Raw genomic sequence first — 24,609 nt, forward strand, 5'->3', positions numbered from 1 at the left:
GTGGGAGCAATAATTAGAAAATGGAAGACATACAAGACCACTGATAATCTCCCTCGATCTGGTGCTCCACGCAAAATCCCACCCCGTGGGGTCAGAATGATCACAAGAACGGTGAGCAAAAATCCCAGAACCACGCGGGGGGACCTAGTGAATGAACTGCAGAGAGCTGGGACCAATGTAACAAGGCCTACCATAAGTAACACACTACGCCACTATGGACTCAGATCCTGCAGTGCCAGATGTGTCCCACTGCTTAAGCCTGTACATGTCCGGGCCCGTCTGAAGTTTGCTAGAGAGCATTTGGATGATCCAGAGGAGTTTTGGGAGAATGTCCTATGGTCTGATGAAACCAAACTGGAACTGTTTGGTAGAAACACAACTTGTCGTGTTTGGAGGAAAAAGAATACTGAGTTGCATCCATCAAACACCATACCTACTGTAAAGCATGGTGGTGGAAACATCATGCTTTGGGGCTGTTTCTCTGCAAAGGGGCCAGGACGACTGATCCGGGTACATGAAAGAATGAATGGGGCCATGTATCGTGAGATTTTGAGTGCAAACCTCCTTCCATCAGCAAGGGCATTGAAGATGAAACGTGGCTGGGTCTTTCAACATGACAATGATCCAAAGCACACCGCCAGGGCAACGAAGGAGTGGCTTCGTAAGAAGCAGTTCAAGGTCCTGGAGTGGCCTAGCCAGTCTCCAGATCTCAACCCTATAGAAAACCTTTGGAGGGAGTTGAAAGTCCGTGTTGCCAAGCGAAAAGCGAAAAACATCACTGCTCTAGAGGAGATCTGCATGGAGGAATGGGCCAACATACCAACAACAGTGTGTGGCAACCTTGTGAAGACTTACAGAAAACGTTTGACCTCTGTCATTGCCAACAAAGGATATATCACAAAGTATTGAGATGAAATTTTGTTTCTGACCAAATACTTATTTTCCACCATAATATGCAAATAAAATGAAAAAAAAACCAGACAATGTGATTTTCTGGATTTTTTTTTCTCAGTTTGTCTCCCATAGTTGAGGTCTACCTATGATGTAAATTACAGACGCCTCTCATCTTTTTAAGTGGTGGAACTTGCACTATTGCTGACTGACTAAATACTTTTTTTCCCCACTGTACTTCACACATAATGCCGCCATATAGATCATACACAATATCACCATGTAGACCACACATAAAACCAGCAGGGTGACAGCAGCACAGAGTATTTCAGGAGAGCAGATTCACATGGGATAGGATTAGATACACGGCTCAGCAGTCAGTATTACACAGGATAGGATTAGATACACAGCTCAGCAGTCAGTATCACACAGGATAGGATTAGATACACGGCTCAGCAGTCAGTATCACACAGGATAGGATTAGATACACAGCTCAGCAGTCAGTATCACACAGGATAGGATTAAATACACGGCTCAGCAGTCAGTATCACACAGGATAGGATTAGATACACGGCTCAGCAGACAGTATCACACAGGAGAGGATTAGATACATGGCTCAGCAGACAGTATCACACAGGATAGGATTGGATACACGGCTCAGCACACAGCATCACACAGGATAGGATTAGATACAGGGCTGAGCAGTCAGTATCACACAGGATAGGATTAGATGGCCAGCAGATGGCCAAGTGTTTTGAAAGAGCATGGAGCAGCTCCTCCCATGTTTTGCAAGAGCAGGGGCAGCAGCTGGTTGGGTGTTTTGGAAAGAGCAGCTCGGTCTCCAGGAGCTCGTCCTGGTTCCTCTCCTGCAGCTGGTATGTGCAGAGTGAACATCCAAGCCCTGTTATGGTGGAACAGTACAGCATCCAAGGCTTGCAATAGAGTGTAAATGGAGCTAAAAGGAAAGCACTGGGCTCCAATAAAATGGCGCCTGGCCACACCTACAGCTGTGAATTGAGCTGCACACAGAGGCGTGCCCAGTTCACAGCTGAAGCTGCTGCAATGATACAGATAGGGGTCGGCAGCCGACTCTTGTGTCTTAGGCTGAGTGCAGACGTACTTTTTCGCCCGGCGGATTTTTCCGCGCAGAATGGAAGAAATGACCTGCATTTTTCCTGCGGATTTCTTCCATTTTTCCTGCGGTTTTATTGCGGTTTTTGTGCGGTTTTCCACTGCGGTTTTCCCCCTGCGGATTTGGTGACAGGAGAGATGGAAAACCGCACAAAATCCGCAGCGTCTGTACAGCGTTTTTTTTTTTTTTTTTCATTGATTTTAAGGCTACTGTACATCACAATGCAGATATGCAACGTTTCTGCGCTGTAAAATCCGCTGCGGATCCGCTGGAAATCTGCATCGTGTGCACATGGCCTTATGCCCAGGGACTGAAGTAAATGAGCATGGAAAGTGTCGTTCAGCAGCCAGAAAGGTAAGATGGCAGCCCCCAGTGGCTGCATTAATACAGTAAAAGGGGACAATATTTTTTATACTATTTTCTTTTTTACATTAAATTATGAAAAAACAGGGCACCTTCCGTTTAAGGGAATATTGCTTCCCAGTATGGGGGTGATGAAAAAAATCCACCTCAATCATGTTGCCACAACACGTACACCTTAGACAAGGAACATTCCCAAGTCTGGGGGTGCTGAGTGTGGTTTGTGACAACATTCTTGAGGCGCCAAAGTAAGGTATAACCAATCTGTTTTTTAAATCATGACTTTGTCTTTAAGAGAGAAGAGGCAGAGAAAGCAAATAGTATATATTGAAGACCCTTATATAACAAGGGCCCATGTTTATTTAAGCCAGCAAAATGTTGATGTAAATGGCATTCTACTCATTGTTTATTCAAATCGAGCACTTACCAATAAATCATCTAATCTAAAATCCTAAAGCTTTTTGTTTATATCTACAAATGTCTTGATTAGGATAACCTCTGGTTCTAAATTTCTGGCACATCTCTTCTAGTCTCCCGTCCATCTTCTTCTCACATGAGGTTATTCATCTGACTCTAGTCAATTGACTCCAACGGAGAGAAGTGATCATTTTACGTGGATGATTGCTGTCAAAATACAAAAAACTGTTCCTGTCAGTACACTTAACAAACAGGTCAATATGTAAATTACCATTATCTTTGTACACTAGGGAATCCAGAAACTGCAACTCCACTGTAGAATGAGACAATCTGAACTGCAGCTATGGAAATACATGATTGATCTCATTGTGGAAGGCAAAGAGTTCATCTAAATTACCTACCCGTTTCAAAAAAAAGTCATCAATATAACGCCACTAGGCTAAGGCATGGCACAAAAAGATGGAACTGTACACATACTTGTCCTTGAATACCGCCATGTAGAGGTTTGCTTATGTGGGTGCCACATTGGACCCCATGGCAGTACTCAAACGCTGCAAGTAGTAATTATCTCCAAAGAGGAATTCCAAGGATGAACTCAAGCACCATCAGGACAAGACTTACACAATCGGTGGTCATTACCGAGCCTGACAGCACATCAGCAACAGCCCCATGTCCTTTATCGTGCTCAAAGACATTAAATGAAAGGACACTAGAATGGTAGAATCCATTGCTCTATTACCATTGATCTTATTTAAGAAGTCACTCGTGTATCTAATAAATAAACAAGCATTAGTTGCAAAATTTGAATACAAAAATAACCGTTCTATTAAATAGAAAACCCCTACCAGACTCGGTTGGGCGCCCTGGGGGATTATCCACATCCTTATGTATCTTGGGCAGGGTGTGCTGCACAGGTACAATGGGAGAATCAACAACAAGGTATTAAGCTTTTGGTCAATGAGTCCACTCCAAATCGAGTCATTGACCAGAAGATAGTTTCTCATAAACCAGTTAGTCATTTATTTGTCGCAGTATTTCAGCCTTGCATTTACTACTTACTACTGTCCATCACTACCACAGCCCCACCTTTATCAGCTGGCTTATTCGTTATTGTTAACAAGATTAGTAAGAGCATTTCTTTCAACCACAAATTATGTCCCAATTTCAAGCGAAAATTATTTTTCAGTGGCTCAATGTCATTTTTTATCAGCTGTATATGTGACTACACAAAGTTGTTACTACATAGTGGCTGAAAATTACTCCTATTGTAGAGACCCACATCTCGTAAAGTCATCATAGAGGTGAGACCCTCAACAAGAGCATGGATATTATCACTGCAGTTCCCAAAATATGATGACACACCCTGCCTCTTAAAATAAACATATTAATCACTTACAGGTTGGAACCAATCAGTCATATTAGACAGACAAAATTAAAGTGCTTTAGATACACATCCAATTGGATGTCAGTCAATGAGGTGGACTAAATATTTACCTCTAAATCTCAATTGTTCAAGTATCCTTCTGTCTCCCCTACATTGTCCAAGATTTTCAATGTGGTAAGTCTCATCATCCTCTGTTCTCGTGCTATACCTCTTCTTCCTGTGTTTCCGGCCACCTCTTCGGCGTCTCCTGAATGTGCCAACCTGTCCACCTTTCTTTTTCCTTAAAAATGGGTAGACTTAGATGGTCCCAAGCTCAAATCATCTGTCAATTCGGAATCGGCAATTGTAAAGCTAAAGTTCTGTAGACTCCTATACTGTCTCCGATTTTGGGCAAATTTCCCCTTGCTATCGGCATTTGACGGCGTTCCTGTTTGCCAATAAAATATATACGTTTTGTAGTCCTCGTCATCTCGGAACCATTTATTATGTTTGGTCTGCTCAATATAATCTCTTTCTTTAATAAGATCTTCATCCAATTTTACTTTTTGGGAATGCCGCTCCTGGACTGTAGGTTGCTCAGTCAGCTGTTTATCCATTTCAGAAAGATCCTTCTTAAGTGTGTCCATCTCTGTGGGGCAGAAATTCAATGTTAAAGGGAATCTGTCACCCCATTTTTGTTCTATAAGATGTGGCCACAGCCATCAGGGGCTTATCTACAGCATTCTGTAATGCTGTAGATAAGCTCCCGATGTAACCTGAAAGATAAGAAAAATGAGTTAGATTCACCCCGGCGTCCGGTCCGATCCAATGGGTGTCACGGTCCGGTCCAGCACCTCCCATCTTCTAGAGATGAAGTCCTCCTTTTTACTTTTACCGTGGCTCCTGCGCAGGCGTACTTTCACTGCCCTGTTGAGGGCAGAGCAGAGTACTGCAGTGCGCAGGCGCCGGACCTCTCTGACCTTTCCCGGCGCCTGCGCACTGCAGTACTTTACTCTGCCCTCAACAGTGCAGATAAAGTACGCCTGCGAAGGAGCCGCGGCAGAAGTAAGGAGGAGGACGTCATCTCTAGAAGATGGGAGGCGCCGGACCGCGACACCCACCGCACCCGCCCCCACCCCCCGGTGAGTATAATCTAACTCTTTTTCTTCTCTTTCAGGTTACATCGGGGGCTTATCTACAGCATTACAGAATGCCGTAGATAAGCCCCTTATGGCGGTGGCCGCAGCTTATAGGCCGAAAATGGGGTGACAGATTCCCTTTAAGCAACATAATGTCAAAAGCAAACTTGTTGAAGATAGATACAAATTTTGCAGAAAATTGAGGGTTATTAGGCAATAAAGGAGGCCTTAAGTGTGGTTGTAATCCATGAGGGATCCTACGTGCCTGATGATATTCAATCAATGTGATAACATGCAAATCATATGAAATAAGTCTCCTCTGGTCATTCTCCCATTTCCTCTTAGCATATCAGCTGTAGGTTTATTTAGGAAGGTAATATCCAAGGTTGGACTCGAAAGTATTCTTGTAGCATCACATCATCAGTATATGCGAAAGAAGTAGCGGTTTCTGGCTCACCCACATCCAGATTCGTATTCAATTCCGTCATAGCGGACAGGTGCACGCCGACCAGGGTACTCCAGTCTGTGTGACTTGTATAGAGTATTAATTTATTGGAAGTTTATTTCTTACTTTGTCCAATACTATGCAAGGGGAACCATGTTGTTATTTTGACATGTTCCCAGCCAGGTCATTCTATATGTGTCCTGTGAATATTATAATTGTTGGCTGTTTGTACACCAAGCTAGTTGTACCCACAGGAAAATTAATTGGGGTCTTCTATTGTGCTATGAGTATCTGCTACATTTGATATGGATGCATCGATATTCTTTCCCACAAAACGTCTTGGAACCGGTCGGATCTCATTTCAAATTAGTGGGGTCCATTGGGTGCTGCTGGTATCTGTTGTGTGATAGATCTGCCACAGCTTTAATTCAATTTTCTGGTCCTATAGTGGACAAAAAATTCACGACACAGATCTGAAGTCAGCCTCAGGACTCGTGAACATGACCGTATTTTCGGTCCAAGTGCAATCCGACAATACATTGGATCGCACTTGGACTAATGTTATTTTATGAGGCCGTGGATATGTCAGATTGTTTCTTTGGATCAAGTCGGCTCATGAAAAAATCAATGCATGCCTGAGTTAGATCCAATATTCTGATTGCACTTGGCCACGCAAGTCAAAGATTCCATGTAAACCATCGGACTGCACTTGGATGACATCTGAGTGCAGTACAATTTCCACAGACTGACAGAATGGAGACGATGAAGAAATTTATTTTCTCCAGCTTCTCCTCATCCAAAAGAATCAGAGCACTCTATGATCACACTCTAATGACACTCTGATCACACTAAAATCACACTCTGATCACACTAAAATACTATTCTGATCCCAGTCTGACCACATTATGATCACACTCTGATTACACTCTGATTAAACTAAAATCACACTCTGATCACACTAATATCACAAATATCACAATAAAATCACATTCTGATCACACTAAAATCAAATCTGGTCACATTAAAATCACACGCTGATCACACTCTGATTGCACTAAAATCAAACTCTGATAACATTATGATCAAACTCTGATCACACTCTGATTACACTAAAATCACACTCTGATTAATCTCTGATCACACTAAAATTACACTCTGATCCCACTAAAATCACACTCGGATCACACTTTGCTCACACTCTGATCACATTCTGATTACACTCTGGCCACACTAAAATCACACTCTGATTCCTGATTACACTCTGATCACATTATGATCACACTCTAATCATACTCTGATTACACTAAAATCATACTCTGATCACACTAAAATCAGACTAAAATCACACCCTGATCGCACTAAAATCACTCTGATCACACTCTACACTAAAATCACACTCTGATCACATTGAAATCACACTCTGATCACACTCTGATTACACTCTGATCACACTCTTATTACACTCTGATCACATTATGATCACACTCTAATTATACTCTGATTACACTAAAATCACACTCTGATCACATTAAAATCACACTCTGATTCCTGATTACACTCTGACCACATTATGATCACACTCTAATCATACTCTGATTACACTAAAATCACACTCTGATCACACTAAAATCAGACTAAAATCACACTCTGATTACTCTTAAATCAGTCTGATCACACTAAAATCACACTCTGATTAAACTCTGATCACACTAAAATCACGCTCTGATCACACTCTGATTAAACTCATCACATTAAAATCACACTCATCACACTCTGATTACACTCTGGCCACACAAAAATCACACTCTGATTCCTGATTACACTCTGATCACATTATGATCACACTCTAATCACACTCTGATCACTCTAAAATCAGACTAAATTCACACTCTGATCCCACTTCTCATCACACCATGGTCACACTCTGATCAGAGTGTAATGAGCACAGTTGATCTGATTCTCTCAGATGAGACAATGTAGCTGGTGTGACCCTAGCTTTAGCTTACAGAATGACTGCACAGAACATTTCCCTCCCTGGAAGACTTGATGTTTCATGTATTACACGGGTGGTCCACTGATTTCAATTTGCAACTCCAGAAAATTGAACGCTTGCTCCCAGGTTTGCCTTGTATATTACAGTTGATAAAAGCAGTGTCGTACCGTGCAATTAGGACATTTTTGGGTTGCACCCTCTAAGAAAAAGGCATTGCCCAAAGTGGATGATTTCATTGATACAGTGGCATATAAGCATTAATATGGTTTCCCTATGGAGGGCTCTCATTTTAACTTGTAACGTCAGAAATAATACAAGTCGGACTTTAATGAAACCATGAGTCAGCAGCTGGCATCACTTGTGGATTTTCTAAACATCCCCTCATATCCTGAGACCAGAAAGAAAGACAGGGATAAATCAGGCAGAATTGAAAACAGGCTCTCAGTCACCCTCACACTGAGGGGAGAGCAGGAGGGGGAGGCACTTTATCCAAAAAAAATCAAGAAAAAGAAAAGGGGAGTAGAAGAGTAAGACAGTCCAGCTGAGCGGAGACAGCTTCTGACTTCTCTGTTCTTTCTTTCATTTTCCTTCTTCCTTCGAAGCCTAAAAACAGTCCGGGGAAAACACTTCATTGACTCTCAAATTACTTTTTGTTGACTCTCTTAAAGAAACAAATTAAGTTTTGTAAAAGTTTCTGAACTTTAAGACGCTCTCGGACTCTCTCCCGACCCAATCCATTCTACGAAACATTTTGTGTTAACAACTTGGCAAAAGTTCTCTTTTTTTTTCTACTTTTTTTCTTTCTTTCTTTTCCCGGATCCTTTCGTTATTGAATCCGATGGAAAAATTTGCGAAACATTCCAGCGTTTAACTTGAAGGCTTCAGAGAAGAAAAAAAAAAAATCAGACAAGACAGAGAAGAAAAAAAAGGAAAACAGGAAAGGGTATCTGAATGTCTTCTGCAGAGATTTAAAGGAGCCCGAAGATCACGCTACCGGGTAAGTTGGAAAGTACGTACATGAGTTGCTTTAAGCAAAAAAAAAATTTTTGGCAACTTCATTGCTTGGGAAAGTGAATGACTTGATCCTATCAGAATGAAAGTGAAATGGAAAGCGAGTTGTATGAGAGGAAAATACGTTTACTGATTATTTAATGGGTCTGGGTCTTATAGAGGGAAGATCAAGATGATTACCGGAGCATCAGAGTAACGAGTATGGTCCCAAAGTATCTCCAATGGAAGGGGATGGAGGTCGTATTAATTTACTAATGCATAAAGTACATAGACATGAGTGGCCGATCTATATTAAATCCATAGGATGTACATCATCTATGATCTTTTCAGTAACGGACCCCGAGATCCACCCGAGCAGTCCAGATTTCGACACAAACTGGCATCCGCCCATCTGATTATTATGGGATGATGTGTGTTATAGCCGCTTGAAAACCCCAGGAAAAAAATGTTGCCTGTGAAGTAACTCAAGCAGCGATGGCCGCATTCCAGGTCACTGTCGCAGATTGCTTGAAAACTTCAATTTGTCCTTAAAGGCACATTATTGCATTTCACAACTTTTTGGCAACGGTTACTGTGTTTGTAGAAAGAAAATGCCTGAATGTCTGAGAAAGCAAAGTGATATCCCGCTAGGGAAGAGAAGGGAGTGCAGAGGTTTTGACAGGTTGAAGATGGAAACAGTCAGCAGTTTGATACCATAGTAGATGGACAATAAGAAGTTCGCTGTGCTTCTTTACTAGCATGGTGTAAGTGACCATGTTGTGTCAAGAGGTCTCTATCCACCTCTCCAATGACTTCATTTTAATGACTGGCGGCGGTCACACACATTTTATGGCGGCGTTCACACACGGCGGCAATGCGGCGGCTGAAAACCGGTGCCCCCGCAGTCTTTCCACTCTTTCCCGGCACAATCACTTGATCTTGTTTCACCTGCAAATGTTCGGAGCCATTATGATCAGCTGCATGGTCCGGCAGGTGAAACAGCTGTTTCCTTGCTAGATAAAGTAATTGTGCAGAAGCACCGAGCTACTGCGGTTCACAGGCACAACGTGAATGTGTTCGCAGCCTTTCATGAAGACCATCATTTTTTCGATCAAAGTGTAATCGAATAAAACATCGGATCGCACTCAAACCAATGTTATTCTATGACGTTGTGCACATGTCTGTCCGGGGAAAAATCACAGCATGAGCAATGTGCATCCATAAATTGCATTCAGCCATGCAAGCCAGTAGGTCCATCCCAAAAAAATTGGACCGCACTTTGATGACGTCCAAGCGCGGTCCAATTAACACAAACTTACATGGACTGAAAGAAAGGAGAAAATAGAGAAATTGTATTCTCTACATCTGAGGGTTTCAGAGTTTGATCAGAGTGTGAATAGCATGATTGTCATGATTTTCTTGGTTCTGTGACCCAAGACTTAAGGCCCGGTTACGTTTAGCGACGCACCAGCGATCCCGACCACGATACGACCCGGTCAGGATCGCTGGTGCATCGCTAAATGGTCGCTAGTGAGCTGCCAAACAGGCAGATCTCACTAGCAATGCAGCAGCGGTCGGCGGTCGCACTTACCTTTCAAACGCGGCGAGGGTGTACGTCTTCCGCCTGCGTCCATGGCTTGCTCATCGGCGCCAGCAGGACGCCAACTATGAGAAATGGACCAGGCAGATCTCGTGTGATCAGCGATAGCCAGCGGGGGAGCCGGTCGGAGGTAAGTATCACATGTAGCGATATCGCTAGCAATATCGCCGCTACGTCACAAAATCGGTGACGCTTTAGCGATATTGCTAGCATTATCGCTATGTGTGAAGCCCCCTTTAGAGTAGTTTTTCTCCAGAAAGTATGGCTCTATTAATTGATCAAATATAATAGGTTGTCCACTACTTTTACAATGATGGCCTATGCTTAGGATAGGTCATCAATGTCTGATCAGTCGAGGTTCAACACCAGACACCCCACCAATCAACTGTTATTGGCGTTGGTGGCTACCTATCCTTAGGATAGGTAATCAATATCCGATCGGCCAGGGTCCAACACCATCATCTCCGGTGATCAGCTGTTATCGGTGTTGACGAACACCGGCTGGAAGTACTCACTTGCGGAGCTGGCCGTCGTCTGGTAGTGGCCGAGGCTTGATACTGCTCATCCGCAACCTATTGATTTGAATAGGAGGTGGATGTGTAGTATCCTGCAGTGGCCACTACTAGACAACGGCCAGCTCCGCAAGTGAGTGCTTCCAGCCGGTGTTCATCAACACCGATAACAGCTGATCATCGCGATGATGGTGTCGGACCCTGGCTGATCGGATATTGATTACCTATCCTAAAGATAGGCCATGAATGTAAAAGTAGTGGACAACCTCTTTAATAATTATATTTGATTAATTAATAGAGACACACTTTCTGGAGAAAAATTACTGTAAGTCTTGGGTCACACAGCCGAGAAAATTGTGACAATTGTACTCATCACACTCTGTTCAAACTCTGAAACTCTCAGATGTAGAGAATAAAATATCCTAAGGATAGGTCATCAATCAAAAAGTAGTGGACAACCTTTTTAATTCAGGGGGGGCAGATACCTTTCGTTCAAAAAGTGCAGCTGCATAGGGGCCCAATAGGTAAGGGGGCTGGCTTCCATTTCCAAATGAAGGACTAGGGGACTTCAGAGGATTTGCATACTTTTCTTACACAGGAGCCCTCTCCTGTCTCCATCCACCCCTGCATTAATTAGTTGTCACAAGTTAATTCTAAATAAAATCACCATGGCTATCAAAATCTCTGCTTGCTGACCTTTAATATTTATTTCCTTGGAACGATAATCCATTCTGGTCATGTTGTGAAGAAACAGGTGCTCAGTTTGTCAAAAGAGAGCGCTGATATCTGTACTGTTGAGTTGAGCAGAAAGATTCTGGTCCAGCGCCTTGTGTCAGTAGCCCATGACCACCAGGTCAGAGCACTGCGAATCCCCTACAACCTGTGGCATCCCCAGGGTCTGTCCTGATTAGTAAACCCCTGTGATGTCATTGTGCATGATATTGCGAGGTCTACTGATCAGAAGAGGCGCCAAGGAAGTCGCGAGTGGTAGGAGGTTTTGCTGGGCTCCGTACCGACGTGACTGCTGGACCAGGGTCTTACAACAAGCAGTGCACCTGTGTGTCCAGGACACGACCAGAAAACAATTTAATTAAGATTCAATAATATAAGAAAATCATAGTTCAGTATACAATACATCAGTTAAAAATACTGGTACATTTGTCCTTCACAACACGTTGGATGACAACCAATATGGCTGCCATTAGAGATCCCATAAGGAAGGTCACCCACCATTCAGAGGGTCCTGAATGACAGATGTGCAGCCATATATAAAGGTGAAAAAACCCCACAGAAAATAGTCTCCTAACGGTGCACAGCTGTGGAACTAGGCAGGTTTCCGTTTAGCAGATTCTCAAGCTGGTTAACAATCCATTGGGTTAAAGTAGTTGTCCACCATTTTTTAAAAATGGCCATAAAATTCTGGATAAAACCCCTGCTACTCCAGCCATACTAAGGCATTGATGTCAACAGTCTTGTAGTGATGATGTGTGAATCACACACACTTTTTACCACTGCAGCCAATCACTTGGCCCCATCACCGATAACAGCAAGATGATCACTCTAGGAACGGACATATCATTGGTGCAACCAGTGAGGCCCAAGAAGTAAGGTGGCCCACATTCAGCTCCAAAGCAGCAAGGAGCTTCTGTCATGGCAATACTATGGGACTGCAAAGGGGTCCTTAGTGGACCAGTTAGACCACAGATTGACTGCAGCAGTCATTGCAGAACAGTTCACAAAGACCGTCAGGACCACGTGAGAGACAATACTGGCTGTGGATGAATATCACTGATTTTATTATTTAATCGCCCCCCCCTCTACTTTTTGGCCATTAAATCAATATCTGAGACAACCCCTTTAATGTTTCAGACTATGGCAGGAAACCAAGGGCCACACACACGGTGCCAATACCAAGAACATCATGATAAGAATGCATGGGCCCAGTCCTGCCAGACATCTAGATCAAGTCTAGGTTTATGTGTCGGGCTAAAGTTTTCTACCCAAAGTTTCTATAAAGTTTGCGGTAATTACTATTGGACGGTGTTAGCACTGGGGCAAAAGTTAATACGGAAATTAATGGATCAGAAACACATTCATTCAGAACTAATAGTCAATATATTATTAGTTTATAAAGGATGTTTCAACTACAGGTGACTACTTTTTGCATTTGCTAAAACTGGGGCAGTCGTCACGCGTCCACTTTGAAACTTTTCAACGTTAGAAGTGACAGTGACAAAAAACAGCCATCACGGCCTGGGAAAGTGGCGTCAAACAGCGCTCAGACTGAACAAGTGTTGGTACATACCAGCCTAGTTAATGGTAAATCAACATTTGTTTATGCCATAATGTATCCCAGCGACTGATCACAAGACCTCTCAGAGGATTTCCTAATAAAATACCAATTTTATGGTATGCCGGAAAATGCACTTTGAGAAACTGACGAGCCAGCCACAACTATACCACTATACAGTATGCAGGTACCTGGGGTGTATCATGGAGATTAAAAAGCTATTATGGAACGAATGTAAAGAAGATAGCCAGGTTAAATCAGATGTCAATGCTGTGGGACTTCCCAATGGCCTCGGGGTTTAAAGCTAGCCATGAAGGCAACAATTAGGCTGCGTTCACACATTCAGGTTTTTTCGCGTTTTCGCATCGAAACGCAAAAAAACAGCATCCCATGCAATCCTATGGTATTCCGCAATACTGTGCTAATGCTGCAGATATTCCTGTGGCGGAATCGCATTGTGGAAAAATCCGCAGCATGCTCAATAATTTGCGGAATCGCGGCGATTCCGCCCACTTAGGAGTTCATTGTTCTGATTATTTTCCGCATGTGGCTGTGCCCACCATGCGAAAAGTAAGCAGAACATTTGCGGATGGTACCCACCGTCCGGAGGAGAGGAGACTGTCCTCCGGATTGTGGGCACCATATCCCTGTAAAAAATAGAATTAAAATAAAAAAATTGGGTTATATTCACCTTCCGATGTCCCTCGCAGCGTCCCCAGGCTTCAGCGACACACGTCGCAGGTCCCGTTCCCAGTAATGCATTGCGATGACCTTTGCTGACGTCGCATCTAGCGATGCTGGAGTAATCTCGCGAGACCGCGACGTCATCAAAAGTCATTGCCGCAATGCATCACTGGGAACGGGACCTGCCGTAGCATCGCGGAAGCCTGGGGACGCTGCGTGGGACGTCGGAAGGTGAGAACATGATGATTTTTTAATTTTTTTTATTATTTTTAACTTTATATCTTTTTACTACTGATGCTGCATAGGCAGCCTCAATAGTAAAAAGTTGGTCACACTTGTCAAACACTATGTTTGACAAGTGTGACCAATCTGTCAATCAGTTTTCCAAGCGATGCTACAGATCGCTTGGAAAACACTAGCATTCTGCAAGCTAATTACGCTTGCAAATCTCTAGTTTTTCCGTGGGAAAATCGCGGGAATTTAAAATGCGATTTTCCCGCGGAATGGAATTACAGAATTCTCGCGGTAACTTCCGTGGGAATTCCGCTACGTGTGCACATAGCCTTAAGGTCTGCTTTGGAAAACTATTTTAAAGGAAGTGTGTCATCCCCAAAATACAAACTAAACCATTTCTACAGAGATGTAGCCCCAATAAAAATCATACCTATATAATAGCTTTTAGTGGTTCAGTTGGCATAAAAAATCTATATATTTTGAATGCAAATGCAGAGGCTTCGGTGAACCCTTGGTGTGGCCAAGGTTTCGTGCATCTTCACCCTCCCTTAATTTGCATAATGAGCATTTTGTCAGATGATGATTGACAGTGCACTCTGCAGCCACACTCACACTTCAGCAGTTCAGTATTGAGCGTCAGCGATGACACTATGTGAGCGCAGCTTCTGTATCCGTGCGGGGGTGTTAGAGCTGCTGACTGCCTTTGACTGGGCTGCACTCAGTCAGCGGTTCTGCACCTCTGTATAGGACTCAGTATTGTACTGCAGATAGGAACAGCTCATAGAGTGTTCTGTCAATCAAGATATGAGATTTCTCAGTATGCAAATTCAGGGGGCGCAACACTGAGCTCTTGGCCACCCTAAGGGGACACTGAGGCCCCCTCTTTTGGAAACAAAATAAATATTAATTTATGTCAACTAAATCACTAAAATACTACAGCTATGAGTTTTATAGGGATCAAGCCCCTTACATACCTGTATACATGGTTTATCAAGCATTTTAAGGGGTGATAGACTCTGTTTAAAGAATCCAATTAGGAAATTCTGAGTTAACAGTGGGAAGGATCCATGTTCAGGCATCAGGATCGGAGGGATGGGGAATGGTTTGGGGGACCCTTCTCCTTTTGGAGAGGGTTTCAAGATGACCAGTATCCTAGTGCACTTTTTTGTGGCACTTAGTCACTCTTTTAAACGCACTTGGGTTTAGACACAAATTCGGGCTTTCAAAAAAAAAAAATCACCTCTCCACAGTTTCAATATTACTGTAGTGTCCCCACTGTGAATATGAAGAATTGCAATGTGTGTAATTCAGGAGAGAACTGGTCCTTTAGAGTGTGAAACCCTCTTTGTTGGCCAACTGGCCAAGAGATGAGCGCCTTGACCAGAATTTGACACCTAAAGAATTTGAATTCTTTATTAGCCTATATGAGTTTTCCAACCCCTTTAAATTGTATAGTAGGGAACTAATTAATTTATTGACTGTGGTAAAATCCTGTGGGATTACAATATCAATACTGCATAAGCATCTATAGACCCTTTATGGTTTTGACTCCTGTAGGATACAGGGATGTGAATAAAGCTGAATGCGAAATATAAACACAGGATATATGTAATTTCTAGTGTGGAGTAAGTGATATCCATGAGAAGGTAATTTATGAATTTTTCTAAGATCTGGTGACATCATCAAGGTCCAAGTCATGTCCTGATTATGTCACCATTTTAAATACCATGTAAAATATTTTAAAAGCAGATGGTTAAAGAGATTCATCCCCCTCCCCCAATAAAATAATATAAATCATTTTGAAAAGAAAAATCTTGAATTGTTTTTTATTTTAGTAGGAAATTTTCCTTAAATTAAATGTTAAAAACACAGAAGGAAACATCCTATACCCATAATAACACCTACTTATAGGAAAAAGGGGTGAAAAGGTTAGAAAAGCAACACGTCTCACTTCCTGCTCGTCGCATCGTCGATGTATCTGATTTAGTTTAGTCTAAGCGTTTTTTCACATAAAATGCCAAAATGACCTTCTGCCCAGAAAACGTATTTTCCTGGAACTTTGGATTTCCCCTGTCTTTAACATCTCGTATATGAGCCAAGGCAATGATTATTTAAAGATTTTGCCTTTGTTACAGAAACTTTCCAGAATTTCAAAGGCTGATGCAGAGCCATCATGAAATTACTCACAATTGTGGACCAAAAATTGTCTCTGTCCACAAAGATGTACAGGTTCCATATGAGTGACATATATCAATGATGCCCATACAAACATTTCTTTATTGCCAAAAACTATTTTAAAAGTGCAGCTCATTTTATGCTAATTAGTCGGGACTAGTCCAAAGGGCCATCGCTTTCCCAGACTAGCCCAGCCTCAGTTTCTCAGTACCCTTTTGGACACGATTGAAACTTGTACACTTCATTCCAGCACTCCACTTGCATGTGACATCTCCTTAGATCATCTTTTTCTGTGCATATTCATTGAAGCCAAGTGGACTCTCCCCAGCTTTTTCTGTGCACGCCCAGGTAGCCCTTGACATCTTTTCTTGTGGTGCACCTCATTCCAACACCGTGTCACTATGGCTTCCTGGACTTATGAAGATAAAGCCATGGACAGTTCACCCAACTTGACTTTGCATGCTCAGTTAGGGATGCTCGGAGAAGATGTTGTGTGCATGTGGAAACAACGTCAGTCATTCCCAGAAGGGTGTGACCACAGGAACTGTTGTTGGACTCGTCAGGATAAAGTGAAGTTCTTGCAGACTAATCCTTGCTAAGGCTGGGGTTACACAGTGAATTTTGTCTTGACACAGCAAGAAATTACTCGTAAAGCAGGTGAATGGCATCTCATTGTAATTCGTAGGGTTCTACAACAAGTCATAAAAATTCAAAACCAGTTATATTTTTTATGACTTGTGGTACGCTAGGGATTAAATTGCAAACTCTATTCATTTGCATTATATTATGACATAGCAGCAGCATAAATCTGTGTCACTGCCAACATTTCCATGCAGTCCAAGCCTAAGTTATAAAAAAAAAACCTTTGTGTAGGACATCAGACTTTGGTGTTACACAGTAATAGGCTAATGGTGGCCAATTGGGAGACCTGGTGGGTTCTTTTAAGGTGATTGTCTAGTTCTCTGAATTGAAATAGTCCTCTGGTACTCTATAATCGGGGTAAAATATATATATACATCTATATTTTGTTGGGTTCTATCTTCCTTGGGGTTCCTCTTACGACCACTACTACTAAGCGGAGTGCAGAGATGGATCCTGGCGAGTGATGTTACCATTTACTTAATTCGCATTATATTGTCACTGGAAGGAGGCAGTAATCGGAAAGTCACAGTTTAATTTAACACTTAGCTATTCCGCCTTGACATTATGTCGAAAGTGCCTTCTGATTTTCCAGAGGTCACATTTCCCAGCTGCGGGGACTCACTAGAAACAGGAAGAGAGTCGTTTCTATAGGGTTAATGTCATTCACTTCTTGAAGCCGTCTGATTGGTACTTTGGAAGTCATATAATGGACATAATTGTGCCTATTAGTTCAGCAGTGACAGGTCTGATTTAGGCTGACCATAGGTCACACTACTCCTTATAGTAAATGGACCATCTGGATTTCTTATTTGGGGGTTTGCAGTTTGTGCATGGAGATCATTGTGCCTAATAATTTTCTTCCTGGTTTTGAGAAGTTTCTACTTACCAGAGGACAGTTGACACTTACAGCTACATAGCGCAGGTTGCCAGTAGGCGTGTAATCAGAATTCATAGATTTCTACTGTATAGCAAAATGAGATGTATTTCCACCACTGGCTACTGAAAGGAATCTAAAACTGCGGCATACCTAGCAATTACAGGTTCTCAGAACCTTGGTGCTGAGGTCACATCAGAAGTCTGTGGCTACTGGACAGGAGTTCTGCAAACCGCCTCTTACCTGTCAGGATCACCGGTGCTTCTTCTGATTTGTTGGTCTGGTGCAACGTCGTCGTTGCAGCATGATGCATGCATGAGGCTGAGCTTAATACTCAGAAAAGGCAGTAAGAATCGGTGCGCAGGACTCAAGGACGGTGGCCACAGAGTATTTGCGTAGCCGCTGAACCAGGGTCCTGCAAATCCATTAAGGGAATTTGTTGGTAAGTTTATGCTATGTCATCTGAAAGCAGGATGATGTAAAGGCATAGACCCTGATTCCAGTGATGTATCACTTAGTTTACTAGGTGCAGCAGTTATAGTAGAGTCACCCCCCCACATACACACACACACCACTGATTGGCAGTGTATATCATATAGTGAGAGAGAACTGCTAATCAGTGGTGGGGGTGTGGTTGGACCAGGAGGGACAAGTTAGCTAATCCACTAGTGATAATCTCCAGCTAATAAAACACTCATTAAATTAAAACAGCCTAGTAAGTAACATATCGCTGGCATCAAGCCATCGGCCCTACACAATGGTGTCACTTCCTCCAGATGCATGTGACATGTGGAGAGAGTGAAGCCAGTGCTGACTGACCGCAGGATCCCTGGGAGAGCCAGTGCCGACACTGGCATCGGAGGTGAGTATAGGTGTTCTTATTTTACTGGGGGCGGGTAACAGGGATTGAGAAGGGGTTGTCCAAGTATTGGACAATCCCTTTAACCATGAAGATTAAAGCGGTTGTCTGCTACTAATTTTTTATTATAAAATCTATCACAGAGTGATGTAAAAACAAAGAAAATGGATACAGACCTGTCAGTGACTGCTGCAGCCAATCAGCAGTCACTGATTGGCTGCAGCAGTCACATTCCTTCTCAGCCGAATAAAAACAGTGCTTGCTTCCAGTTGAGCTAGAACGTGACCACTGCAGCCAAATAATGACCGTTGATTGGCAGTAGTGGTCACTTGATGCTCCCTGAAAGCCAAGAAGGCAGCGGAGTCCGTGGTAGCAGGACACCACTCTGCACCAGACTTTAATATAAAAGTAGTAGTAGACCACCCCTTTAAGATATTAGGCTGACAACCAAATTGTGGTGCTGCCCAGAGGTCACACGCCATGACCCAATATGAACAGTTTTCCATATAGCGATCCAGCAGGAGATGTGTGTGACCAGTATCAAGGGAGTGAGTCGACCCTTAAAATCCCAGAGTTACTAGCATGGATGTGTCATCCCCTAAGAAGAAGCAAAGATGAATAAGAGCTTGGAGTGACTAAGAAAAGCAGCCGTGAAATCGACCTGGAAGCTTATCAAAGCTTTATGATTGTGAATGGATAAGAATGCAATCTGTGCCCAGACCTCGGTTATTCTAGATCTCCAGATAACAGATGTTGTGGTGGAAATAGGACAGTCAGCTCCGATGTCTATGCACAGTTGTCCGGGGCTTTGATGGCTGCTGGCTGCAGTTCCAAATTCAACGCTTGTTGCTTTCTTCCGATTACCTTCTGCCGGTGCCGAGTCCGTGACGTGTGACTGGCTCCAGTAGTGAATGAATGAAACCCTAATCTTCTTCCCTCACAACACAACCACAGAACATCATTAAAATACAACTGTAATTACTCATCTCTGCAATCCCGTCAGCGTTGGATCAATGTTGGTATAGGGCCAAGGGTACGCTGGTGTGGGTGGCAACATGTCTCTAACAGGAGGCCGAGACTGTGGCATACTATTACATAATATTTCTGCGGCAAAATAATATAACTTACTAAACCATTTTGAAATAAGCAATAGTGAAGGATCCTTCAGGCTCAAGGTGGCACATCCATGACTAAACGCTCTCTTACGGCCTGTGCTGTTAGGTGATGCCACGCTTGCACTACAGATGGTGTTGGAGGATGGAGATACTGTCCAGTTTTACATCAGTCTGGCTGGGATTTGTCATTCCACCCATACAGGGTTATCGCAGTATTCATAAAAGTCCGATCTATCAAAATATAAGTAAATTAATCCGATCAGTAAACGGCGTAACGAAAAGAAAAATCAAAACATCAAAATTAAGGTTTTTTTGGCCATGGCAACATTGCCATAAAGTGCAAAAAAAAAGTGGTCAAAACATGATATCTACCCCAAAATGGTATCAGTACAAACGTCAGCTCAGGGCACAAAAAATAAGCCCCATACCCCAAAAACTGAAAGCGTTACGGGTCACAGACAATGGTGACAAAAGCAAAGATTTCTTTCACCATTTAAATTAAAAAAAAAAAAATATATATATATATTTGGTATCTACACACACATATTTACCTGTAGAATCACATTGCGTGATCAGTTTTACCATATAGTGAATATGGTAAATTAAGAAAACTTTTTTTTGCGTCTTCAAAGCACTTCAAATTTTTTACCGCTTTCCGGTGCATCACATGATAAAATGAATGATGTCACTCAAAAGTACAACTCATCCCACAAAAAACATAGCTATGTGGACATAAAAACAACAAAAAAAAAGTTATGGCTCTTGGAAGAAGGGAGGAAAAAATGAAAACGGAAAAAGTCCCGTGTGTGAAAGGGTTAACAACAAAGCATTAATGATGAGCGAGCGTGCATGGATATCGTGTTATCCAAGTATCTGGAACGTGCTCGTGTAATATGTTCGAGTCCCTGCATCTGCATGTCTCACGTGTCTAATAAACAGGCAATCCGCATGTATTGTCACTGTCTAACAGGCGCAAAACATGCAGCCGCGGGGACTCGAACATTTTACTTGATTACGCCCAAGATACTCGGGTGACACCTAAGCATACTCGGATAGCACGATATCTGAGCATACTTGCTCATCACTACTAAGCAACCTAAAGGAGTACGCCCACTGGAATCCCCACCAATCATGAGAACTGGGGTCCTTATGGATTAACGGACCAAGCTGTACAAGAATAAAGCGCAACAATAAACATTAGGTGCATCATTAAAAGACTTTGCTTTTTTTCCCATATAGGGCTAAAAACTTACAGGCAGGTAGGCTAACCTGCCTTTTCTGCTTGGCTCCGATCTCTGCCGGATCAGAGTGGTCTCGTACCGCTTCTGCTGATGATTCTAATGCTTCATTTAACCTCAAGTCAACAGACCAGCTTTTCCTCTTTGCGTCTATTTTGTAGATGGGGCGTCACTATCGAAGTCATACTGATTGACAGGCGATTTCCCTTATCTCGGAGTATAAATTTGCCTAGGCCACAGTATACCTGGGGTATAATCAAGCCTAGGCGGCTTTAATCCCAGATATAATCTGGACTTGGAGTATACTATGGCCTGTTAACCGGCTTAGAGCGGTCAATGCCAACAATTCTTCTGCTTCCCGTCAACAGAGCAGCTCTTATTGTTCCAGGCTACTCTGTTGACGAGGCATGAATGCTGATGTCATGCTTATTGCCAGCCGACTCCCTGCAGTTAAGCCACAGGCATCTGGTTGTCAGTCATCATGACATCGGTAGTCACGGCCCATGAACATAGCAGGGTGGAAGAGAAGCTGCTGCTCTGTGGATGGAAGCTGCTGGAGCCGGTTTGTGACAACACTGTGCGGGCAGAGATCGGCACAGAACTCAACAGGTAGGTAGTTAGCAACTACCTGCCTGTTAGTTCTTAGTACCATAGTTAAAAAACCTACATAGTCCTGAATAACTCCGATCTTTGTTGGCTAGGGAGGTAAGTGGCTCAAGGGATGTCTGCCAGCCACCATTTTTTTTTTACAATAAATAAGCCCACACTGCCAATCGTAAAGTGCATGTTTCTAAGAGAATCAGGGACACAACCAGCTGATATATAAAATCTATACTAGTAAGAGTTTCCCTATAAAAGCATTTAGCCTTACTGAGATATTCCGTCATCTCATCTCTCGTCTTTCAGAAGGTAAAGACGTCTTTAAAACCACATGACTTAAAATTGTGTCCTTAAAAACCAGGACAAAACAAGCGCTTGTTCATATACAGGCTCAGAGACAAATAATAAACATATTCACACATCCAGCAGAGTCGGTGCCAACGAACACAAACACGGGCAAACCGGACTCGCGTCTGAAGTAGAAAGTGCGGACAGCACGATCCAGTGTAATACCCCAGAATCCTTCCTGGGCCAAGTGACTGCTTGTTTTCATAATGCGAGACCGCCGAAGAAGCTTCTGACTATCATCCAGGAACCAGGGTGTTTGGACTCGTCTTAATCCTTTTTTGCTGCCTCCATTTTCCGTGCCTGCAATCTTCATATTGGTGAAGTTTCTTGGCTGGCATCGTTAAGTCGTTACATTTATGTACAAATTGTTTTAACTGGCGAGACACACTGTCTTATTTTCACGAAAAAATATGATTGCTTGTGGGTTTTTGTAAATCGAGGCCAGGAAAAAGGCCGTACCACCATTGCTTTTTGCTATGGATACTAAAATCGAGCTGAGTTTGCTAAACCAGAGGAGTGATGCCATCAAGGGCTGGATGGACAATGCTGAAATTGGAGACGAAAACCTTAGTAAAGAAGAATTATGTTAAGGGATGAAAGGAACACATTTTAATGAATAAAAAATCTGATCACATTTCTTTCTTGCAGATAAACAGCATATGGAAAAACAGTATGGGCACCAGAATACATACGCATAGTGTATGTATGGACTTGCAAAATTGTGCGGATTCCCCCTTTTGTCACTATGACCAGCTCCATTCTCATTTTCTCCTGCATAATATCCATCAATGTTATCACCGATCCTGTAGTTATCCTGTTTTGTAAGGGTCCGAGTGCTGGGATCCCTCCACTGATCCAGAGAATGTGGCTCTGAATTGCTCCTGTCGGAATGGAGTGGTAGCCACGATCGAATGCGCTTCACCTCTCCACTCATCCTCTGTCTTCTGTACTGAACAGTCTCCTAGACAAGAAGTAGAGCAGTGTTGCGCATTTACATCCACCGCTTCATTCCAACAGGTCATTTCAAAATCCCATTCTAAGGATTGGCTGGAATCTCAGCTGTCAGACCTTCACTGATCATCACTTAGAATCATAGAATCCTAGAGTTGGAAGGGACCTCCTGGGCCATCTGGTCCAACCCCCTACTCAAAGCAGGATTCGCTAAATCATCCCAGTCACCTATTCTGTGGACAAGAGAGATCTTTAAATGTTGGGGATAACCCTTTATCCTTCGTTATGCTGATCGAGGCCAAGAAAGTTGAATCCCCCTAATCAAACATTGATAGAATATGCTAAAGGTAGGCTATGAAGGTAGGCTATGAAGGGCCTGAAGTACACCATTATTGAAGAGGTTGTCCACTACTTGGACAATCTCTTCTGAATCTTTCTTTCGCCTCAGCAAAATAAAAACACTCACCTCCGGTGCCAGTGCCGTTCCAGTGGTGTTGACACTGGCTCCCCCAGGGATTGCGTGACATTATGTCATGTGATCCCAGAGGCCAATCAGCGCTGGCTTCACTCTCCTCTACTACGGATGTAATTTACATCTAGAGAAAGTCGGAGCTGCGGCTGCTCTCTCACTTACTCTGATGTCTTGATTTGTCTGAAGGAGGGGAGAGTGAAGCCAGCACTGATTGGCGGCAGGGGTACTGTGACATAAAAATGTCACGCGATTCCTAGGAGAGCCAGTGCTGGAACACCACTGGAAGACAAGAGGTGAGTATAGGTGTCATTATTTTACTAGGGGGGAAAAATAGGGATTCAGCAGGGGTCGTCTGAGTAGTGGACAACCGTTTTGAGATAGACGTCTGATTTTATATTCCTGTGAAACAAAAATAACCTAATTCATCAAGGTATAAAACTTCTTAAAATCTGGCAAAATTTGGACATTTCTATGCCAGTCCTGACCAGCTCCAGCAAAGATGGCAGAGCTGGGGTTGGAAGGCCATGACGAAACCAGAAATATACTCCACCTCCTGGCTGAAGTAATATTTCTTCCCGGAGGTGCAAGGTAGTTTCAATATGTGCTTAATTCATTAAGAGGCTCATGATTTTCAGGTCACTGTACTCCAGTGCTTCTCTCATTAAGACTTGCGTGCACACATCGGTCTTTATGAATCAAGTCCTTTCTCTTTTGATCTCCTAACAAATGTGCACTGGTCAATCAAATTATAGTTCAGTCATAGTTTGACATAACGTCTACTCGACCACATTTTTCCTTGCAAATGCTTGTAAATTTATGCACATTGTGTTAGTATCAAATGTCTCCTGTTTACAGTTCTTCTTGAAGTCAGAAAAAGTCTGAATCCAGTATTATAGAGTTCTTAATATTCCTGGCAGAAAAACACATTTTCCCATGAAGATAACCCCTGCCTATTTGCCCTTAGGTAAATTAGGCAGTAAAGACCTCCCGCTGATCCAACCAATCCATGCATTACGTACAACCATTCATTAGAATTACCACCTAATATTGCTGTTTCCTCTACAGCAGCCACCCTGGCCATGTATTTGTTTGGCACCATCCGTCATCACTACACTGTTGGCGTGGAGCCATCAGCAATAATTGACTACTTCCAGGGCTATTGTTCATGGAGGCCCAATGTAATAGAGGCTGAACATACAAAGCAGGAACTGTACGGAAAGCTTTCTTTCACAAAGTCGCTTCAGAATTAAGAGACACTTCCAGAACTTGCACTCTTGTTTTTGTG

General features: G+C 42.8%; 1 protein-coding gene across 1 annotated transcript in view; it reads left to right on the top strand.

Moving 5' to 3' along the window:
* Positions 1–8,188: 8,188 nt before the first annotated feature.
* Positions 8,189–24,609, top strand: part of PDGFRB (platelet derived growth factor receptor beta) — a 173,448-nt gene continuing 157,027 nt past the window's right edge. Inside the window, exon 1 of the mRNA XM_073567994.1 lies at positions 8,189–8,737. The gene's annotated coding sequence lies outside the window, so the exon portion shown is untranslated. The remainder of the gene's footprint in view (positions 8,738–24,609) is intronic.

Source organism: Dendrobates tinctorius, unplaced genomic scaffold, assembly GCF_039654945.1.
Source record: "Dendrobates tinctorius isolate UK_male_01 unplaced genomic scaffold, ASM3965494v1 ptg000020l, whole genome shotgun sequence".
Lineage (NCBI taxonomy): Eukaryota > Metazoa > Chordata > Amphibia > Anura > Dendrobatidae > Dendrobates > Dendrobates tinctorius.